Source organism: Leucoraja erinacea, chromosome 49 (assembly GCF_028641065.1).
Source record: "Leucoraja erinacea ecotype New England chromosome 49, Leri_hhj_1, whole genome shotgun sequence".
NCBI classification, from domain to species: domain Eukaryota; kingdom Metazoa; phylum Chordata; class Chondrichthyes; order Rajiformes; family Rajidae; genus Leucoraja; species Leucoraja erinaceus.
This window is the reverse complement of record NC_073425.1, coordinates 944112-961611: the sequence shown is the minus strand read 5'-3', so window position 1 is coordinate 961611 and position 17500 is coordinate 944112.

Sequence of the window (17500 nt, the reverse complement as noted above, 5' to 3'; positions counted from 1 at the left end):
TGGTGTTCAGTTTAGTTTAATTTCAGTTCAGTTTAGTGTATTGTCACGTGTACTGAGGTACAGTGAAAAGGTGTGTAGGTAAATTGTCTTCGTATAAGTGCAAATTGTCCTTAGCGTGTGTAGGATAGTGTTAAGGGCCTGTCTCATGTTTTTTGGAGGCTGCCAGCGCCATATCAGTGTCGCCAAAAGACTTGGAACATTTCAAAATCCAGCGGCGACGAAAAAAATGTTGCGACACTTGAAAAAACAGCGCTCGTCGATACTGTGTCACGCCGTGTATTTTTCTGTGACCTGATTACGGTCAATGATGCCGGCAGTCGCCAAAACAAAATGGCCAAGCGGGACAGGCCCTTTAGTGTGGAGTGATGGGCAGTCGGCGCGGACTCGGTTTGGACCAGCGGGCCTGTTTCCGCGCTGTATCTCTAAACTAAGCCGTGACTCTGGGCCCTACGATCGGCGTATGCTGAGGCGTAGTGATCACCTGCTAGCGTGCCGTTGACTTGACCTAGTGCTGTACTGGGAGCCCAAGCCAACATGTTCTTGGCACGGCGCCTGGTTCTACTCTGGGATTGATGTTTGTTCTATCAGTCTGCTGTAGATCATTCCAATGTGTTTCTCTCTCTCTCTCTCTCTCTCTCTCCTTCTCGAAAACCCAGCCTTGATGCTTTTGGCTGGCGCTCGCAGTAACAGCAAATTGAATGCATGTGGAGTAAGATTGGAGTGGGGCAGAGGGAATAATGTTTTAATTTCTTTCTTTTTTTTTTTTTTTAATTTTCCGTGACTTATGGGGAAGTGGATTAGCTGGCTCTTCTTGCACTGCCTCAGTGGGCAGAGCAAAACTTTGGAGAAGAAAGACGGGCCACACCGCAACGTTTCTGGCTAATTAAAACAAAACCGCTGCAGATCGTTTCACGATGAACAGATTACTCCGAGACTCTGGGTTTATGGTGGAAAAATGGGGCGTGGGGAACAGGCACAAGAACCAAGCAGGCCCCAGAGATGGAACTTCCTAACACACACTCGATGGAAGTTTTTTATTGTCAAGTGTAGGAAGGAACTGCGCATACCGACCCGAAACGTCACCCATTCCTTCTCTCCAGAGATGCTGCCTGTCCCGCTGAGTTACTCCAGCTTTCTGTGTCTATCGTCTGTTTATTATTGTCACGTGCAGACAATAGACAATAGATGCAGGAGTAGGCCATTCGGCCCTTCGAGCCAGCACCACCATTCAATGTGATCATGGCTGATCATCCACAATCAGTGACCCGTTCCTGCCTTCTCTCCATATCCCCTGACTCCACTATTTTTAAGAGCCCTATCTAGCTCTCTCTTGAAAGTATCCAGAGAACCGGCCTCCACCATATATAACCATGTAATAACCATATAACCATATAACAATTACAGCACGGAAACAGGCCATCTCGGCTCTACAAGTCCGTGCCAAACACGTATTCTCCCCTAGTCCCATATACCTGCGCTCAGACCATAACCCTCCATTCCTTTCCCATCCATATACCTATCCAATTTATTTTTAAATGATAAAATCGAACTTGCGTCCACCACCTTCACTGGAAGCTCATTCCACACAGCCACCACTCTCTGAGTAAAGATGTTCCACCTCATGTTACCCCTAAACTCTGAGGCAGAGAATTCCACAGACTCACAACTCTCTGTGAGAAAAAGTATTTCCTCGTCTTCATTCCAAATGATCATCCCCAATCAGTTCCCCGTTCCTGCCTTCTCCCCATATCCCCTGACTCCGCTATCTTTAGGAGCCCTATCTAGCTCTCTCTTGAAAGTATCCAGAGAACTGGCCTCCACTGCCCTCTGAGGCAGAAACATAGAAACATAGAAAATAGGTGCAGGAGGAGGCCATTCGGCCCTTCGAGCCAGCACCGCCATTCATTGTGATCATGGCTGATTGCCTCCAATCAATAACCCGTGCCTGCCTTCTCCCCATATCCCTTGATTCCACTAGCCCCTAGAGCTCTATCTAACTCTATAGAAAATTCCACAGATTCACAACTCTCTGGGTCAAAAAGTGTTTCCTCGTCTCCGTTCTAAATGGCCTACCCCTTATTTTTAAACTGTGGCCCCTGGTTCTGGACTCCCCCAACATTGGGAACATGTTTCCTGCCTCTAGCTTGTCCAATCCCTTAATAATCTTATACGTTTCAATAAGATCCTCTCATCCTTTTAAATTCCAGAGTATACAAGGCCAGCCGCTCCATTCTCTCAGCGCATGACAGTCCCGCCATCCCGGGAATTAACCTATGCTGCGCTCCCTCAATAGCAAGGATGTCCTTCGTCAAATTTGGAGACCAAAACTGCACATAATACTCCAGGTGTGGTCTCCCTAGGGCTCCGTACAATGCAGAAGGACCTCTTTGCTCCTATACTCAACTGCTCTTGTTATGAAGGCCAAGATGACATTAGCTTTCGTCACTGCCTGCTGTACCAGCGTGTTTAGTGTGGAGCGGGGAGAACAACAACCGTGGTATAATGAAAAGCTTTGGTTGCATGCGAACCAGTCAACGGAAAGACAATACATGATTACGAGTTTGAGCCATTTATAGTACAGTTACATGATAAGGGAATAACGTTTAGTGCAAGGTAAAGCCAGTAAAGTCCGAATAGTTTAAGTGTGGAAATGGGCCCTTCAGCCGACCAGCGATCACCCCGTACACTAGCAGTATCCTACACACACTAGGAACAATTTACAATTTACAGAAGCCAATTAACCTACAAACCTGCAGGTATTTGGATGTGGGGGGAAACCGGAGCACCCGGAGAAAACCCACGTGGTCACAGGAAGAAAGTGCAAAGTCTGTACGGACAGCACCCCTGGTCAGGATCGAACCCGGGTCCCTGACGCTGTGAGGCAGCAACTTCACCTCTCCGCCACTGTGCTGCACAATAGGTAGAGCAAAGGGGAAGATACAGAGTGCAGAATATAGTTCTCAGCATTGTAGCGCACCAGTTCCACAGACAAAGTCCAATGTCCGCAATGGGGTAGAGGTGAATCGGACAGTACCCTAGCTTATGGAAGGGCCGTTCAGAAGCCTGATAACAGAGGGGAAGAAGCTGTTCCTGAGTCTGGTGGTGCGCGCTTTCAAGCTCCTGTACCTTCTGCCGGATGGGAGCGGGGAGAAGAAGGAATGACCGGGGTGGGACAGGGACAAGTCTCTGATTATGTCAGTCAATGCTGAGTGAAATCTCGGGATAAGGTCATGCCATAAGTGATATGAGTAGAATTAGGCCATTCGGCCCATCAAATCTACTCCGCCATTCAATCATGGCTGATCTATCTCTCCCTCCTAACCCCATTCTCCTGCCTTCTTCCCATAAATTCCTGACACCCGCACTAATCAAGAATCTATCTATCTCTGCCTTTAAAATACTCACTGCCTTGGCCTCCGCAGCCTTCTGAGGCAAAGAATTCCACAGATTCACCACCCTGACTAACAGGTTGGCCTTAACGATGATCTGAAATACTCCAAGTTCAAGTCAAGTCACTATACCACATTTAAAAAAACAACTCTCGTTGGCCAAAGTGTTTTACATTGGTGGAGGTACTAACGTTATACAACATAGGCCCTGCTGTATCTTTCACTCAATCCATTCATGATTCAATACATTACTCTGTGATGCTGCAGTTATTGAGGAGCAGCCACACTGCACTCAACCCCCCTCCTCCACCCCCCTCCACCCCCTCCCCTCCCCCCCCCCCCCCAAACTATCAGGGTGATGACATAAAACTAGCAGGAACAAGCCTTCACCATTCCGTTAGCTAGCTGGCTCCAGGCTTAGTAGAGTGGAGGATCTCATTGAAAACTGCAGAAGGACATAGGTTTAAGGTGAGGGAGTTAAATGATTTACTTCGAATCCGAGGGGCAATTTTGTCACACAAAGGGTGGTCGGTGTACGGAACGAGCTGCCAGAGGATTTAGTTGAGGTTGGGACTATGAGAAACAGTTAGACAGGTACATGGATAGGAAAGGTTTGGAGGGATATGCACCAAATGCTGGCAGGGGGGACTAGTATAGCTGGGACATTGTTGGCCGGCGTGGACAACTTGGGCCGAAGGGCCTGTTTCCACGCTGTATCACTCTATGACTCTACTAGTGAAGGACCTGGATAGAGTTGATTTTAAGTTCAGTTTAGAGATACTGCGTGAAAACAGGCCACGCCGACCATCGACCAACCGATCACAGTTTCTTCCCAGTTGTTATCAGGCGACTGAACCATCCTACCACAACCAGAGAGCGGTCCTGAACTACTATCTACCTCATTGGTGACCCTCGGATTGTCCTTGATCGGACTCTGCTGGCTTTACCTTGCGCTAAACGTTATTCCCTTATCATGTATCTGTACACTGTAAACGGCCCAATTGTAATCATATATTGTCTTTCCGCTGACTGGTTAGCACGCAACAAAAGCTTTTCACTGTACCTCGGTACACGTGACAATAAACTAAACTGAACTGAAACTAAACCAAACTGAACACTAGGTGTTATGTACGCACCAGGGACAATTTACAGAAGGCAATTCAGCTGCAAACCAGCCTGTCTTTAGGGATGTGGGAGGGAAACGGAGCACTCGGGCAAAACCCACACGGACGGACACGGGGGGAACGTACAAACTCTGTAGAGACAGCACCCGTAGTCAGGATGGAACCCGGGCCCCTGGCGCTGTGAGGCAGCAACTCTACCGCTGTGCCACCCTGCCCGCCTTGGAGTGGATGTTGAGGAGATGTTTCTAGCAGAGGGGGAGAGCCACACTCTGGTCTGGAAGATGTGGGTCAAAGGGGAATTGAGGAGTAGATATTCCTATGGAGTAAATTGTAAAGCCCGAGGGTGGGACATGGGAGAATGGGGACAGGAGGGTGTGTGTGGGGGTGGGGGGTGGGTTTGGGGGGGGGGGGGGGTCGGGGGGAAATGAGGGGGGGGGGGGGGTGCACAAAACAGAGTGAGGGAAGGCGGAGGGGGGGGGGGGCGGGTGTGTGGGGGGGGGGGGGCGCGGGTGTGTGTGGGGGGGGGAGGTATGTGGGGGGTGGGGGGGTGAAACTTAAAATTGAAGTATTACATTTCCATATCATGGAGATACAAGGAACTGCAGATGCTGGTTTACAACCAAAAAGACACAAAGTGCTGGAATAATTCAGCGGGTTGGACAACATCTTTGGAGAAAAAGATTAGGTGACGTTTTCTGGGGCGAGACCCTTCTCCAGCCTGAAAAAGGGTCGAGTCAGCAGAAAGACTATACATGATTACAATCGAGCCATTTACAGTGCATGGATACATGACAGGGGAATAACAATGTGGCTCTATAACTCGACAAGAACCATATAACTCTATGAAAGGACTGGATAGAGTGGATGTGGAGAGGATGTGTCCACCAGTGGGAGAGTCTAGGACCAGAGGTCACAGCCTCAGAATTGAAGGACGTTTCTATCTATCTATCTATCTATCTATCTATCTATCTATCTATCTATCTATCTATCTATCTATCTATCTATCTATCTATCTATCTATCTATCTATCTATCTATCTATCTGTAAAAGTCTCATCTTGTATGTATGTATGTACGTATGTTCCCGAAATACAGCCAAGACGGTACACGACAGCGCACCAATTTTCGGGCCGCATTACCCACCCACTGCGGTGTGCTGTATCAGGTTTTGTTCTATTTTACCAAGCTATTCACTTCATTAACTTTGATTTACTTTATATTGTGAATGGGACAAGTTTCAACACGGCAGTCACGCCTGCGCAGTGTGCGCTCCCACTTGCCGGGCCTGGTATCCGCGCCTGCGCAGTTGGGCGAGGATTGCCAGGCCCGGCGCCATTTTGATCGAATGTTTCCGTGTGTTCTTGACTGGCGTCACAACGGGGAACCAATGGGGAACCAATGGGGAACGGCCCCTCATTCTCGCTGGAGGAACCTTAATTGGGCAGACTGAAGGCGTAGCGGTCTCTGCAGATGGGCTCAGTGTCTGAGGACCTGGCTACCCAGTTTAGTTTATTGTCACGTGTACCGAGGTACAGTGAAAAGCTTTTGTTTCGTGCTAACCAGTAGATGGAAAGGCATACATGATTACAATCGAGCCATTTACCGTGTACAGACACATGATAAGGGAATAACGTTTAGTGCAAGGTAAAGCCAGCAAAGTCCGATCAAGAATAGTCCGAGGTAGATAGTGGTTCAGGACCGCTCTCTCTGGACCGCCTCGTCCCTTGGAGTGACCGGCAAACTCCACCTGGGCAGCGTCAGAAGGTGGGAGGGCAATAGGATTGCCAACTGTCCCATATTCCTGTATATTGGGCCCAATTGGTTTGTCCCGTATGGGACCGCCCTTGTCCCGTATTTGACCGCTACTTCTCGGGTCGAGGAGACTGTCGGGTCAGAGCGCCACGTCCGGCCCCCGCCTCACCCGTCCCGACGTAGTGCAGCCCGTGGAGTGCAGCAGCAGCAGCAGCAGCAGCAGCGCCTCGCCCGTGGCCCCGTCGGTCGGCAGCCCGGCCCAGCTGTCCGACCTTCAGACCTTCGCTTACCGCCAACACCACCACCCCTCCTCCTTCTCACGGCTGATCATCGGTTCATGAGTTGGACGGGGCGCCGGACTTTGGGGCCCGGGATAAAACTCCTCAGCTGGCCCGCCGGCTGGGCTTTGTGTGCAGTCCAGCACCCGGGGCCAACTCACCATTCACCCAGACACGGGAATTTGTCCCGTAGTTTGACATTTTGTTCCTTATTTGGGAGTGGGGAAGTTGGAGACACTAGAGAGGATAGCGACCCACTCTACTAACCAGCCCCACTAATGGGGTACAGGCAGATGGAAGGAATGATCACAGGTCACTAAATCAAGAACAGTAAGGCAGGCAAAGGCGATGCGGGTGTCTATTTCGAGAGAACGAGAATACAAAAACAGGGATGTAATGTTGAGGCCCTACAAGGCTCATTTGAGGTACTGTGAGCAATTTTTGGTTCCACATCTGAGGAAGGATGTGCTGGCTCTGGAGAGAGTTGAGAGGAGGTTTACGAGAATGATCCCAGGAATGAGTGGGTTAACGTGTGGATAATGTGGATAAGTGTGAGGTTATCCATTTTGGTGGCAAAAACAGGAAAGCAGACTATTATCTAAATGGTGGCCGACTAGGAAAAGGGGAGATGCAGCGAGACCTGGGTGTCATGGTACACCAGTCATTGAAAGTAGGCATGCAGGTGCAGCAGGCAGTGAAGAAAGCAAATGGTATGTTAGCTTTCATAGCAAAAGGATTTGAGTATAGGAGCAGGGAGGTTCTACTGCAGTTGTACAGGGTATTGGTGAGACCACACCTGGAGTATTGCGTACAGTTTTAGTCTCCAAATCTGAGGAAGGACATTATTGCCATAGAGGGAGTGCAGAGAAGGTTCACCAGACTGATTCCTGGGATGTCAGGACTGTCTTATGAAGAAAGACTGGATAGACTTGGTTTATACTCTCTAGAATTTAGGAGATTGAGAGGGGATCTTATAGAAACTTACAAAATTCTTAAGGGGTTGGACAGGCTAGATGCAGGAAGATTGCTCCCGATGTTGGGGAAGTCCATGACAAGGGGTCTGAGCTTAAGGATAAGGGGGAAATCCTTTAAAACCGAGATGAGAAGAACTTTTTTCACACAGAGAGTGGAGAATCTCTGGAACTCTCTGCCACAGAGGGTAGTCGAGGCCAGTTCATTGGCTATATTTAAGAGGGAGTTAGATGTGGCCCTTGTGGCTAAGGGGATCAGAGGGTATGGAGAGAAGGCAGGTACGGGATACTGAGTTGGATGATCAGCCATGATCATATTGAATGGCGGTGCAGGCTCGAAGGGCCGAATGGCCTACTCCTGCACCTAATTTCTATGTTTCTATGTTTCTATGCAACATATGATGAGCGTTTGACGGCACTGGGCCTGTACTCGCTGGAGTGATAGGCCTGGATAGAGTGGATGTGGGGGAGGATGTTTCCACTATTCAATTTTAACTAACAATGACAATTAAAATTGAATCTGAATCTGAATCTGACTAGTGGGAGTGTCTGGGAGCAGAGGTCCCAGCCTCAGAATTAAAGGACATGCCTTCGGAAAGGAGAGGAGGAATTTCATTAGTCAGAGGGTGGTGAATCTGTGGAATTCATTGCCACAGACGGCTGTGGAGGCCAAGTCAATGGATATTTTTAAGGCAGAGATGGATAGATTCTTGATTAGTGTGGGTGTCAGGGGTTTTGCGGGGAAGGCAGGTGAATGGGGTTAGGAGGGAAAGATAGATCAGCCATGATTGAATGGCGGAGTAGACTTGAAGGGCCGAATGGCCTAATTCTGCTCTGATCACTGAAGAACATGAAAATTGGAGAAATCAATGTTTATTTTATAATTGGCCTGATATTCAATTATTTCCTAGCCTATTATGTCCACTATGAGATTATTCTGGGTGTATTTCTCTCAAGCTGTCCCTAGGACTGTAATTCTTATACAGATCCATACACAAAACAATCTATACCCCAGAGGGGGGAAAAACATTCCAAATTTCCTGAGTCCAGAAAGGAGCCTCATTCAATGGGAATGAAAATTGTAAAACCATGTGTGGATAATATCTGAAATCATTCTCCCATGCGCACATGAGTTTCTGATTCGAGCTCCGAAGGAGTGTAGCACCTTAACATAGAGAAGTCAACAACATTTCTCTTCAGATAGACGCAAAATGCTGGAGTAACTCGGTGGGAGAGGCAGCATCTCTGGAGGGAAGCGAAGGGTCTCGACCCAGAAGGTCGCCCGTTCCCTCTCTCCAGTGATGCTGCTTGTCCCGCTGAGTAAAGGCTCTGTCCCACTTTCACCACCTAATTCACAACCTTTTTTACTCGTGGACATTTTTCATCATGCTAGAAAAAAACGCCCCGACCTACTTGATGCCACGAGTACCTACGACTAGCATCACGACCTACCTACGACCTCGTGACGACCATGCTGCGAATATGAGTCGAGGGCAAACTCGGCAGAGGTGGTGAAATAGGTTGTGAAAGTGGGACAGGGCCTTTACTCCAGCGTTTTGTGTCCATCTTCGGTTTAAACCAGCATCTGTAGTTCCCTCCGACAAATTTCTCTCCAGCTTCGATAGAGTTTTGTTTCGGTTTAGTTTCGGGGTACAGCGAGGAAAGGGGCCCTTTGTCCACGCACGAGTCCACGCACGCCCAGCGATCCCCACACACTAACAACTATCCTATAATTTGCGATTATATCCAGACAATTAGCCTGTATGACCCAAGCAGTCGTTCCAGGTGCGACAAAGGTTCACCTGCATCTCCTCCAACCTCATCTACTGCATCCGCTGCTCTAGATGTCAGCTGATTTACATCGGGGAGACTAAGCGTAGGTTGGGCGATCGTTTCGCCGAACACCTCCGCTCAGTCCGCAATAACCAACCTGACCTCCCGGTGGCTCAGCACTTCAACTCCCCCTCCCATTCCCAATCCGACCTCTCTGTCCTGGGTCTCCTCCATTGCCAGAGTGAGCAACACCGGAAATTGGAGGAACAGCACCTCATATTCCGCCTGGGGACCTTGCGTCCGGATGGCATTAACATTGAATTCTCCCAATTTTGCTAGCCCTTGCTGCCTCCTCCCCTTCCTTAACCCTCGAGCTGTCTCCTCCCACCCCCTCCCATCCCCTCGGGCTCCTCCTCCTCCCCTTTTCCTTCCTTCTCCCCCCCCCCACCCCCCATCAGTCTGAAGAAGGGTTTCGGCCCGAAACGTTGCCTATTCCCTTCGCTCCATAGATGCTGCTGCACCCGCTGAGTTTCTCCAGCAATTTTGTGTACCTTCGATCTTCCAGCATCTGCAGTTCCTTCTTGAACAATTAGCCTGTATGTCTTTGATGTGTGGGAGGAAACCGGAGAACCCGGAGCAAACCCACATGGTCACAGGGAGAACGTACAAACTCCGTGCAGATAAGCACCCGGTCAGGATCGAACCGGGATCTCTGGCGCTGTAAAGGGCCTGTCTTACAATACAAATTTACCCAAGAGCTCACCCAAATTAAAAAAGAAAAATCAAACTCGCAGTAAGTACGTAGAATGTACGTAGCGGGTACGTCGGAGCTCGAGACGTCTCCTAGCGGCTCGTAACGCTAACGGCAAGTACTCGGGAAACGCAGTAAGCTCGTGAAGTTTTTTCAACATGTCGAAAAATGTCCACGAGAGCCCCTACGAGCGGCTATTACCGTAATTCTCCGAGTTCGGAAAAGGGGAAACTCGGGAGAACTCTTGAATTACCTCGGACAGTGGGACAGCCCCTTTAGGCAGCAACTCTACCGCTGCGCCACCGTGCCGCACCAGAGTATTCCAGAGACTATAGAAAGTTGAGTGTGAAGTAGTTGAGGCAGATAGATCAACAAAACACATAATTAAACATTTGTCCCACCCTGGTCATTCCTTCTTCCCCCTCCCCCCCCCCCCCCCCCGCCCCCTCTCCCATCAGGTAAAAGTATAGATGTGTAAAAACGCACACCTCCAGATTCAGGGACAGTTTCTTCCCAGCTGTTCTCAGGTAACTGAACCATCCTACCACCAACTAGAGAGCGGTCCTGACCTCCCATTCACCTCACTGGAGACCCTCGCACTTTCTTGAATCGGACATTATTTGATTTTATCTTGCACAAAACGTTATTCCCTTTATCCTGTATCTGAACACTGTGGGCGGCTCATTTGTAAACATGTATTGTCTTTTCGCTGACTGGCTAGCACGCAACAAAAAGCTTTTGATTGCTCAGAGAACCTGCCTCCACTGCCCTCTGAGGCAGAGAATTCCACAGACTCACCACTCTCTGTGTGAAAAAATGTTTCCTCGTCTCCGTTCTAAATGGCTGACTCCTTATTCTTAAACTGTGGCCCCTAGTTCTGGACTCCCCCAACATCGGGAACATGTTTCCTGCCTCTAGCGTGTCCAAACCCTTAATAATCTTATATGTTTCAATGACATATCCTCTCATCCTAAACTCCAGAGTGTACAAGCCCAGCCGTTCCATTCTCTCCTTATTCTGCTCCGATCACCTATGAACTTATAAAACTCTAAACTAAGCTAAAAGGATTTAGAAAATCGCAATAACACCAATGGGTAATAAATGCTATCCTGTAATTATTATAATTAACCATATAACCATATAACAATTACAGCACGGAAACAGGCCATCTCGGCCCTACAAGTCCATGCCGAACAAATTTTTTCCCTTAGTCCCGCCTGCCTGCACTCATACCATAACCCTCCATTCCCTTCTCATCCATATGCCTATCCAATTTATTTTTAAATGATACCAACGAACCTGCCTCCACCACTTCCACTGGAAGCTCATTCCACACCGCTACCACTCTCTGAGTAAAGAAGTTCCCCCTCATGTTACCCCTAAACTTCTGTCCCTTGATTCTGAAGTCATGTCCTCTTGTTTGAATCTTCCCTATTCTCAAAGGGAAAAGCTGGTCCACATCAACTCTGTCTATCCCTCTCATCATTTTAAAGACCTCTATCAAGCCCCCCCTTAACCTTCTGCGCTCCAGAGAATAAAGACCTAACTTATTCAAGCTATCTCTGTAACTTAGTTGTTGAAACCCAGGCAACATTCTAGAAAATCTCCTCTGTACTCTCTCTACAATTCTACTGTTTCAAGCGATATTTTGTAACATCATTCAGTTAATGCCAGCTGTATCAATAAAACCTCTTGATCAGCCATGACTGAATGGCAGTGGGGACGTGATGGGCCGAATGGCCTAATTCTGTTCGTATCACTTGCGAATGTGAATAAATGAATCATTTGAAACCCAATATCAATGTAAAAAGCATGCTCTGAGAGTTGGAACTCGAATTGATCCAAGCCTAACCTATGATCGACACCAAATGCTGAAGTAACTCAGCATGGCCGGAGAGAAGGACGTTTCCATTCACCCATTCACCCATTCTTTCAGTGTGAAGAAGGGTCTCGACCTGTAATGTCCCATATTCCTTCTCTCTAGAGATGCTGCCGGTCCCGCAGAGTTACTCCAGCATTTGTTTTGTGTCTTCTCTTCGGTTTAAACCAGCATCTGCAGTTCCTTTGCTACAAGTAACCTATGATTATGGTCGGGCAAGAATGCCAACGTCTAAATACAACAAGCCCTTCGAGAGGTTTTCTTCAAACAAGGATATCAACACGGAGAGGGTGTTCAGGCACGAGGAACTGCAGATGCTGGATTGCAAAAAAAAAACACAAAGTGCTGGAGTAACTCGGGCAGCTTCTCCGGAGAACATGGATAGGTGGAGATTAAGGTCGCGACCATTCTCTAAGTTTTCAGTTTTTAGTTTTGGTGGCACAGCACGGAAACAGGCCATTCGAGCCCGCGCAGACCAGCGATCCCCGCACATTAACAATATCCTACACACACTAGGGGCCAATTTACAATTTGCAGAAGCCAATTACCCACCAAACCTGCATGTCCTTGGAGTGTGGGAGGAAACCGGAGCACCCGGAGAAAACCCACTACTTTGACTGTCCTCCATGTATGCCTCGTTGTCACCAAAGATCCCATGGCGGAGCAAGATAGACCACTCCTGCCAAATGCTATGGGCTGACATGTAGTACGCAACGGAACGGAACGTGGGACTTTTTTTCATCCATTTCAGTAACCCAAACCGACCCGACTCGCAGTGTAATCAACATTGCGGGGGAACAGTTAGTGTTAATAAATTAAAATTCTGAAAATGAAGATTTTTACCAAAGAACTGTTATTTTTACGAGGATGTTTCCGTAACCGGCTTCCATCTCCGCACGAGTTATCTTTACCTCGCTATGGGATCTTTGATTGTCACCTTCCTCGAGCTAACTCTACATTTTCCTTGATTCTTGACCTTTGTCCCCTTTGATCTCTCCGTTTCACACCTTGCCCTTCCATATCTCTGTGCCTCCCGCTCCCCTGACTCAGTCTGATGAAGGTTCTCGACCCGAAACATCACCCCGTTCCTTCCCTCTCTGATGCTGCCTGACCCGCTGAGATACTCCAGCATTTTGGGTCTATCTTCGGTGTAAACCGGCATCTGCTGTTCCTTCATAAACTCTAGTTTAGAGATATAGCGCGGAAACAGGCTCTTCAGCCCACCATGGCCCACCGACCAGCGATCCCCGCACACTAACACTCATATAACCATATAACCATATAACAATTACAGCACGGAAACAGGCCATCTCAACCCTTCTAGTCCGTGCCGAACACGTATTCTCCCCTAGTCCCATATACCTGCGCTCAGACCATAACCCTCCATTCCTTTCTCGTCCATATAACTATCCAATTTATTTTTAAATGATAAAAACGAACCTGCCTCCACCACCTTCACTGGAAGCTCATTCCCCACAGCCACCACTCTCTGAGTAAAGAAGTTCCCCCTCATGTTACCCCTAAACTTCTGTCCCTTAATTCTCAAGTCATGTCCCCTTGTTTGCATCTTCCCTCCTCTCAGTGGGAAAAGCTTATCCACGTCAAGTCTGTCTATCCCCCTCATCATTTTAAAGACCTCGATCAAGTCCCCCCTTAACCTTCTGCGCTCCAAAGAATAAAGCCCTAACTTGTTCAACCTTTCTCTGTAACTTAGTTGTTGAAACCCAGGCAACATTCTAGTAAATCTCCTCTGTACTCTCTCTATTTTGTTGACATCCTTCCTATAATTAGGCGACCAAAATGGTACACCATACTCCAGAATTGGCCTTACCAATGCCTTGTACAATTTTAACATTTCATCCCAACTTCTATACTCAATGCTCTGATTTATAAAGGCCAGCACACCAAAAGCTTTCTTTACCACCCTATCTATATGAGATTCCACTTTCAGGGAACTGTGCACAGTTATTCCCAGATCCCTCTGTTCACCTGCATTCTTCAATTCCCTACCATTTACCATGTACGTCCTATTTTGACTCTATCATACTCCAGGGACAATTTTTACACTTTACATTTATACCAAGCCAATTAAACTACAAACCTCATATTTCGCTTGGGCAATTTGCACCCCAGCGGTATGAACATTGACTTCTCCAATTTCAGGTAGTCCCTGCTTTCTCCCTCCTTCCCCTCCCCTTCCCAGCTCTCCCACAGCCCGCTGTCTCCGCCTCTTCCTTTCTTCTTCCCCCCCCCCAAACCCCCCATCAGTCTGAAGAAGGATCTCGACCCGAAACGTCACCTATACCTTCGCTCCAGCATTTTGTGTCTACCTTCAGTGTGGACCGAAGATCTCGGAGGAAACCCAGGCAGGTCACGGGGAGAACGTACAGACTCCGTACAGACAGCACCCGTAGCCGGGATCGAACCCGGGTCTCCGGTGCTGTAAACGCTGGAAGGCAGCGACTCTACCGCTGCGCCACCGTGCTGCCCAACGCAGCCCTATTTGAGGCGCTGGTCTTTACCTTGAGCTGTGTGCCTCGCCCCATTCCCCCCCCCACACACTCCAGATGAGCTGCCTCTAGTAAGCACTCCCCACTTCATGTGAGATGCGTGCAAGTATTTTCCATGGTCCGTCAGCTCACTTCCATGCAGAGATCTTGCCCCTGTAGCCTCTCTGAAGCTGCAGAAATATGTATTACTGTACGTGGAGGAAAGGCCAGGGGACAGTCTAGTGCTGCTATGTTCTGCCTCTATCTAACTATGTACTGCCTCTGCTTACTATTCATACACACTTGTGCTTAAGTATGATAAGGTCATAATTGATAGGAGCAGAATTAGGCCATTCGGCCCATCTAGTCTACTCTGCCATTCAATCATGGTCGATCTGTCTCTCCCTCCTAACCCCATTCTCCTGCCTTCTCCCCGTAACCCCTGACACCCACACTAACCCCATCTCTGCCTGAAATATATCCACAGACTTGGCCTCCACAGCCGTCTGTGGCATAGAATTCCACAGATTCACCACCCTCTGACTAAAGAAATTCCTCCTCATCTCCACGGTGGCGCAGCGGTAGAGTTGCTGCCTTACAGCGAATCCAGCGCCGGAGACCCGGGTTCCATCCCGACTACGGGCGCTGTCCGTGCGGAGTTTGCATGTTCTAACCCGTGACCTGCGCGGGTTTTCTCCGAGATCTTCGGTTTCCTCCCACACTCCAAAGACGTGCAGGTCTGTAGGTTAATTGGCTTGGTTTTACCTGGTAAAAGGGTAAAATTGTCCCCCAGTGTGTGTAGGTTTGTGTTAGTGTGTGATTTAGGATTCAATAACTGTGAATCAGGTACAGAGGTAACGCTGAACATGCTTTCATCCCTGGGTCCGATTCCAACTAACTCCACTAGACGTAACACTTTAAATGGTTAGTAACATACAGAAAACCCGGACTGGACTTTATGAACCGGATGTGTAATATGAATGACCGATATAATCAAGTGAGCTAATATGTTTAAGAAGGAACTGTAGATGCTGGAAAATCGAAGGTAGACAAAAGTGCTGGAGAAACTCAGTGGGTGCAGCAGCATTTATGGAGCGAAGGAAATAGGCAACGTTTCGGGTCGAGACCCTTCTTCAGACTGATGTGAGGGTGGGGAACGGCAGTCCCGTATGGGACAAACCAATTTTGCCCAAAATACGGGATGTACCAGCTAATAGGGGACAGTTGGCGACCATAGTGGGGAGAATAAGGTGGGATGAGTGGACATGAGGCATTGATGTCCAGCATGGACCCGATGGGCCGAAGGGCTTGTTTCCCTGCTGTATCTCTCTCAATGACATGTTCATAAATGATATGAGCAGGATTAGGCCATTCGGCCCATCAAGTCTACTCCACCATTCAATCAAGGCTGATCTATCTCTCCCTCCTAACCCCATTCTCCTGCCTTCTCCCCATAACCTCTGGCACCCCTACTATTCAGGAAAGCACGTTTCTATTTTTTCACAAAAAGACGCAGAGTGCTGGAGTAACTCAGCGGGTCAGGCAGCATCTGGATAGGGACAGAGTGCTGGGATAGGTGCAGCATCGTGGAGAACATGGATCGTTTCACAGAGTGCTGGAGTAACTCAGCGGGTCAGGCAGCATCTGTGGAGAACATGGATAGGTGACGTTTCACAGAGTGCTGGAGTAACTCAGCGGGTCAGGCAGCATCTGTGGAGAACATGGATAGGTGACGTTTCACAGAGTGCTGGAGTAACTCAGCGGGTCAGGCAGCATCTGTGGAGAACATGGATAGGTGACGTTTTCTGGGTCGAGACCCTCCTTTAGTCAGCCCGCCTGACCCGCTGATTTACTCCAGCACTCTGTGTCCTTTTGTGTGTTAAAACCAGCATCACAGCTCCTTCTAACTACAAGTTTATGCATGTATATTTTGCCTTGTGAGCTGCCGTGCAGCGCCCAGGGTGAACACTAGAGGGGGCCGTCTTGCCCATGCCAGTCAAAATTGCATTTGCTTGGCTAGGATGTTGAAAGGCTTCTCGACCATGTCCAATCTCTTCTAATCTTCTGAATACAAGAAGAAACATCCCTCATTAACACCGCTGAACTAATTCGGAATCCACTCCCTCATCTCTCTCAGCCGAAAGGGCAGAGTGGCAATGAATGGTGGTGCTGGCTCGAAGGGCCGAATGGCCTCCTCCTGCACCTATTTCTATGTTTCTATGACTGAGACTGAAGAAGGGTCCCGAACCGAAACGTCACCAGGCCATTCCCTCCACAGATGTTGCCTGACCCGCTGAGTTCCTCCAGCACTTTGAGTTAAGATACCAGCACCTGCAGTTCCTTGTATCTCCAAGAGTGTTTTGTCTTTTTTACATTAAATGTAAAGGACAATAAAGGAAATTCAATTCATTAAGAGGGGGCCTCATTGAAACGTACAGAATAGTGAAAGGCCTGGATAGAATGGATGTGGAGAGGATGTTTCCACTAGTGGGAGAGTCCAGGACCAGAGGGCACAGCCTCAGAATTAAAGGGTGCTCTTTTTGAAAGGAGGTGGGGGGGATCTTCTTTAGTCAGAGGGTAGTTAATCTGTGGAACTCAATAGACAATAGGTGCAGGAGTAGGCCATTCGGCCCTTTGAGCCAGCACCGCCATTCAATGTGATCATGGCTGATCATCCACAATCACAATCCCATTTTCCTGCCTTCTCCCTTCTTCTTCTTCTTGAGTATGGCGTGTACAGCCTAAACTTGTCGGACAACTTATTCTATTTGATCTTATTTGATTGTGCACGCCAGGTTGATTGCATTCGTCGAAACAGGGCGGGCCATGTGAAGGTTGCAATCTCCCTCTCTCCTCTCTCTCTTTTTTTCAAAGACTTTATTCAACACATCAAATAATACAACAGATCAAGTCATACACAAAATGAACTTACATTATATCGTGTCATTATAGTACAACATTACAATCATTATTCACAATACTCTCAACCCCACGCGGTGATCAGCGCCCACGGAATACCTCCACAGTCCCCGTGAGCACCGCATGTTCCCTCTCCAGGGACACACGTGCACGGACATAGCCCGAAAGAGGGGCAA